This window comes from Palaemon carinicauda, chromosome 42, assembly GCF_036898095.1.
Source record: "Palaemon carinicauda isolate YSFRI2023 chromosome 42, ASM3689809v2, whole genome shotgun sequence".
NCBI classification, from domain to species: Eukaryota; Metazoa; Arthropoda; class Malacostraca; order Decapoda; family Palaemonidae; genus Palaemon; species Palaemon carinicauda.
In genome coordinates, this window is record NC_090766.1 from 54,084,473 (window position 1) to 54,090,472 (window position 6,000).

A 6,000-nucleotide genomic window follows, 5' to 3' on the forward strand; every position below is an offset into this window, starting at 1 on the left:
AAGGCATGCATAATTAACAATTATGCAGTTTAAATACAAGATTATAAATTTTCGGATAAATGTTCATTAAACATTGATAAGACAAACTATTTGCCATAAAGTTTGCAAAGACAAATAAACAATTTCCTTCAGTTAAACGCCAAAAATGCCAAAACAATATTTCATAGTTTAAAGAAATTTTACCCCATTACATAAAAATATTCTGTATAAAACGCTTGAAATTACGGTGTAAATAAAGAAAAAAAAATAATACCAATGTTAACTACTTAACTATGCAAGTTCTGCTATCCCGCCGTCTCGGGCGACGCCAATTGGACCAACGAATAAATCAATCGTCACTATTGTTCTCAATATCTTGCTTGATTATAACTTCGTAAGGACTTAGCAGTAGACACCTCCGTAGAAGACGTAAGCACAAGGCGAACTAATAATCCAGATAAGGAAGAGGGTTGTCATCGGCTTCGACCTATCCAGGACCCTCGCTTTAAATTAGCTAATTAGCAATTTGTACTAAGTTTTTCGCGACAGGGGTTCAATATTCTTGCCACTTAATCTTCAGGAGATAAATCGAATTAATTGATTCGTGTTAAGAAATGAATCAAACTCTTTAGCGAAGTGTTTGTACGATAATAGGACTCTTAGATTCGCAAACTGCCTTGATTGGTGATTACCCCACTGGCTTTCGAAAGATTAATGTTTGATTGCATTAATGTATTAGCACGATATGAATCAATAAGACATTGCTGATGTTTAATAAGGGAAAACTCTCCTTAGCATAATTCAAGCAGTTCATCGTAACTGATGACGACAGTCGATATTTCCTAGTAGATAGTGAATTACTATGACGAGTTCTCAGACATGTTGCTACAATTCCACCCGTCTGTGTGTGTTGTTATGACTTACAGACAAATCTTGGACTTGTCTACCTTGCAAAATATTGAAAAATGTTGTTGGTTGGACAGAACAGTAACCACAACATCAATCAACTTCCTCAACTCCCATTTCCACGGTGTAGGCTCAGTGCTGCACGGTACTCTGGAAGTTTTCTTCCAGCTGTGTCCCAAGTTGTGGAATGGGTCTTCATTGGTCGGGTGGTTAAATCAGCAGAACTTCGAAAGTTCGAACTCGCAGCGGGTGTTTTTATGTTGGGCAGGCTTACATGAGTCCTTTTATAGTTTATATATCAAATATCTGCTTTAATGTTAATGTTTTTGAGATATTTTATTTCATTTTTTTATTACGTCTTATATTGTTTACTTATTTCCTTTCCTCACGGGCCGATTTTTCCCTGTTGGAGCCCTTGGGCTGTAACATCTTGCTTTTCCAACTAGGATTGTAGTCTAATAATAATAATAATAATAATAATAATAATAATAATGATAATGTAGAAGGAGGATTTCAAGCCGCCAATACAGACTTTCTACCATATTGTAAAAGAGCCGAATTATTTTTTTTAGAAATTTGCTAGGATCTATGCATATTCCACAGGTCTCTGAATAGTAATGTGTCCAAGGTCTTGGCAATGTGAATTAAGGCTATTCTTAAATCTGTATTTTCATGGCCTTTGGTCAAATTTGTTTCTGTATCTTGTATTATGTAATATCACTGATCACATCGAGGCAGGCAGGTGTGTCCAGTGATACTTAAGTGACGCCAGGTACGTCCCAATCAATCAGTCAATCAATCGAATAGTCAATATACCTATCCAGTTATGAAATTGATTCTGAAAATTAAGACTTGGAAGCCCTTGATCTAATACCAAACATTCCAAAAATAAAAATGGGGCAAAATAATCAAGGGAAATTTCATAGAGCTTGGCAATATGCTTAGGGCAAATTCAAGATTTCCAAGACTTGGGAATTTTTCAAGCATATTCCAAACTACCATCAACTTTGCTATTGCGTAATTATCAAATGGCGTAGTTGTGCACACATGCATGGCTACTGGGTCATCTCAGGTATCAAGTCTAATCGCCTTTGGCCAAATAGAGACCATCTAAGAAATGTTCTTTAACTTAGGAATCTGATGAATCTCTGAACAATTGTCATTAACAATTGACTCTGAGTCGCCTTGTTTAAGTGGACGTTGTTGTTGTTGTTGTTGTTTTAGATTGAACCCTCTTGAAGAGGACCACGGGCTCTTGCACTTAGGCAGCCCGTTAATCAGATAAGGCTGTAGTAACGTCCCTGACTGGTGAATGCCAGACTGGAGTTCGAGTCCCCCCTAACTCGTTAGTTTCTTTGGTCGTTGTAACCTCACCATCCCTGTGAACTATGGATGGGGTGTTTGGGGGAGCCTATAGGTCTATCCACTGAGTCATCAGCACCCATTGCCTGGCCCTCCTTGGTCCTAGCTTGGGTGGAGAGTGGGTTTGGGCGCTGATCATATGTATCTATGGTCAGTCTTTAGTGCATTGTCCTGTTCGATAGGGTAATGTCACTGTCCCTTGCCTCTGCCATTCATGAGTGGTATTTAAACCTTTAAACACGAAGGACGGACAGGATGACGATAGGATAACAGCAACATGACGACCGTAGCAGGAGTCCGAAGCAGATGAAGTCACCCAAACCTGGTTCCTCCTCGGTCCTGGAGAAATTTTGTCTTTTTTTATTGCAACCCGAAAAGTAATTTATTATGTGGACACTTAGATACTTTATTTATTTGTTTTATTTTGCATCAATGCATCAGTTTCCTTCTTTATTTTTTAAATATCTAATTTCTTATGTTCTTATTGCTCAGAGTTGAAAAATCTATGAACTTTCCGAGATACGCGAAGGGTGAACTCAGCCCCACCCTCCACCCCCACCACCCCGCCCTTTAAAGGGGGGTTTGTATGATGATTAAAACATACGAGGCATACATACATACATTTATACATGTGATGTATAATTCATTTAATTTACATTAAAAATAATGTATAGAACATATAATGCACAGTACATATAATGTATAATACATACAATACACATTACATATAATGTATAATACATATAATGCACATTACATATAATGTATAACACATGTAACGCACATTACATATAATGTATAATACATGTAACGCACATTACATATAATGTACAGTATAATACATATAACACACCTTACATATAATGTATAATACATGTAATCCACATTACATATATTATATAATACAAATGATATATAGGCTAATACATGTAATGCACATTACATATAATGTATAATACATATACGTAATACATGTAATGCACATTACATATAATGCATAATACATTTCACATAGGAACATTTAACTTTCTTTAAGGATGTGAATATTTTAATTCGATGGGGGAATCGTTAAACTGGTTGGGCAAAATAAAAAAAGTAAAAAATAAAAAAATAAAGCTGACGTAAAAATTCACGCAAATGTCTTACTTTCCTAGATAAAAGTCTGGTTTCAGTTCCAGTTCCATCAGAATAGATGCTCACCAGAACGTCAGCCGGGCAAGCCCAAGCCCCCTCTGTGGTGCACTACCACAGCAGTGACCTCCCCCAGTAAACAGCTTAAACTCATGGTCCCGGGCGGGGATAGATCTGCTGCCATGCGAATGCTAGGCGAAGGCGTTGCCACTGTACTAGACAGGAGGCTATTTAAGTTATATTCGAAGAAACTTCAATCTCCTGTCCAATATTCTAAGTGTACTTTGCATATAGTATAAGCCAATAGGTTAATGACATAATCAACATAAATAAATTGGACTTTTGAATGATAGGTATTGTTCAAATTACACTATAACATTAGTCATCGAGTCTACTAGGTTAAGGGAGACTATCATGTCACTATAAGTGAAGAGAAGACATTAAAACTAATTCACAAACAACAAACTTTCATATCGAGCAAAATATGTATATTTCCCTCCCTCAAACCACATTTCGTAGAAAGGATCAATTACCCCTTAAATTTTGATGAAAGAATTATGGATATATTTTACCAACACCCATCTTCATGACCAAATATCTGGAAAAATATATCAACTACAACTTAAATTATGGAACCTGTTTATGAATTATGATGAAGGATCAGTAGTTACTCATTATATAACCGAAAAGAATGATCTATCCAAACGAACATGGATCAGGTGGTTGAATGATAATGGTTGATTATAGTTTTAAAGTCATTAGAATCTTTTGCAAAGTTTACTAATAATAAAGACAGCTGAGGTAAAGAATTATGTTTAGGATAAGATCGAAGAATAGTTAGCTTGTGTCGTATGGCAACTACTAGATATTCAATTGTCTGGGTATGACGTCACCACTGAAATTTAACGAGTTGATATATAATTTTAACAGTCAAAAAATGAAAACAAATAAATAATCCAGTGATCTATCTAGCTCAGTCTAATGGTGATATTTACATAAAACATATATAAAAGTCGTTCTTGTATCTTCACACCAATAGATTATAAAATGTTGTAACAATTCATCCTACTCCTTCAGACGTCTAATAACTCCCACTATAAGCAAATCTTAACCAACCATTCATGCAATAAGTAATTCTAATGTTCTCTATAAACATATATCACTGAAATACTTAATGCAAAAAGGTCTGCATCTGGTAAGCAAATGAATTAACGTATACTTTTCAAACCTAGAAAAGATTATTAACAGCAGGAACGTTTAAAAACTGGAAATATTTTACCTCGTATTCGCTACCTGATCTTCATTTGCAGTTGGTTGATGCTCACTTCTCTACTAGCTGACGTCATTGATAGTTGCCAAGAGTTCTATTTTTGATAGAAGAAACGTAAAATAATTTGAATTCTGATACTGTTTCGGTGTTAACTCATGATTTAATCTCATCTGTGAATTTCCTAACTATAGGTGTTTTGAATTTAGCAAATGATAAGGTATTAACATGCGAATAAAGCCATAAATATAAAACTAGCTGAAAATATAATTTGAAGTCACTAATTTCAAGACGAACGCAGCTGGATGATGGTAAAATGCTATATTAATTTATACTAAAATAAGCCTAATGAAATTATAATTTTACAAAAATAAAATTTTCATAAATTTAATTTATTAAAAAATTAGATACTATGACCAAAAATGGAAATTAATCAAATAAAATTAATAGTTTCAAAGAAATAGCAAACCTGGTTGTGGCTATAATGCAAAACTTAGGCTGCATATTGGTTGCTGTTAATGCACAAAGAAAGGAATAATTAGTTAAAAAGGAGTATTTTATTATTTCATTTACATATAGTTCGATACTTTAAATATCGTGAAGCCTTTATATAACACATGCAACATGACGAAAAGTGGTGATATGGAATTAAAATACTACTAAAAATGTTAATGTTTGTGCTTTAGGAAACGAAACCCTGACGTAAGCAGCACTAGTCAAATGCCATTGATATAACTATAGCCATTTGGGTTAACTCTAGTATAATGACCCAATCTATAATTTATTTATCGAAATTTAAAGGTATTCATAGTTATATACACAAATTGAGTTTGCTATTTCATCGAAATATATACCAGCATTCTGTTGTATGACGTAAGTACCACAATGACGTCATAGGAGATTTTACCCAGACATCACCATTGGAATTTAACTAGTTAATATTTGATTTCAGCAGGAAAAAAAAAAGACTCGTGTTCCTATTCAATCTAACGGTGTTATTTACATATAACATTTAATATTAGTCGTTGTTGTATCTTCACACCAATGGATTACATAATGCTGAATATAATTCATCCTACTCCTTCAAACGTCTTATAACTCCCGCTATGAACAAATCTTAACCAACCATTCATGTAATGATTAATTTTAATACTCTCTATAAACATATATCACTGAAATACTTTATGTAAAAAGGTCTGGATTTGGTAAGCAAATGAATCAACTTATACCTTTAAAACCTAGAAAAGATTATCAACACCCCATAGCAGGAACGTTTAAAAATTGGAAATATTTTACCTCGTATTCGCTTTCTCATTCTCACCTGTGATTGGTTGATGCTCACTTCTCTACTAGCT

General features: G+C 34.3%; 1 protein-coding gene across 2 annotated transcripts in view; it reads right to left on the bottom strand.

Annotated features, from left to right (window-relative positions):
- LOC137632926 (uncharacterized transmembrane protein DDB_G0289901-like) overlaps positions 1-407 on the bottom strand; it is a 52,739-nt gene extending 52,332 nt beyond the window's left edge. For both annotated transcript variants that reach the window (XR_011042139.1, XR_011042140.1), the window contains exon 1: positions 272-407. The gene's annotated coding sequence lies outside the window, so the exon portion shown is untranslated. The remainder of the gene's footprint in view (positions 1-271) is intronic.
- Positions 408-6,000: the final 5,593 nt, after the last annotated feature.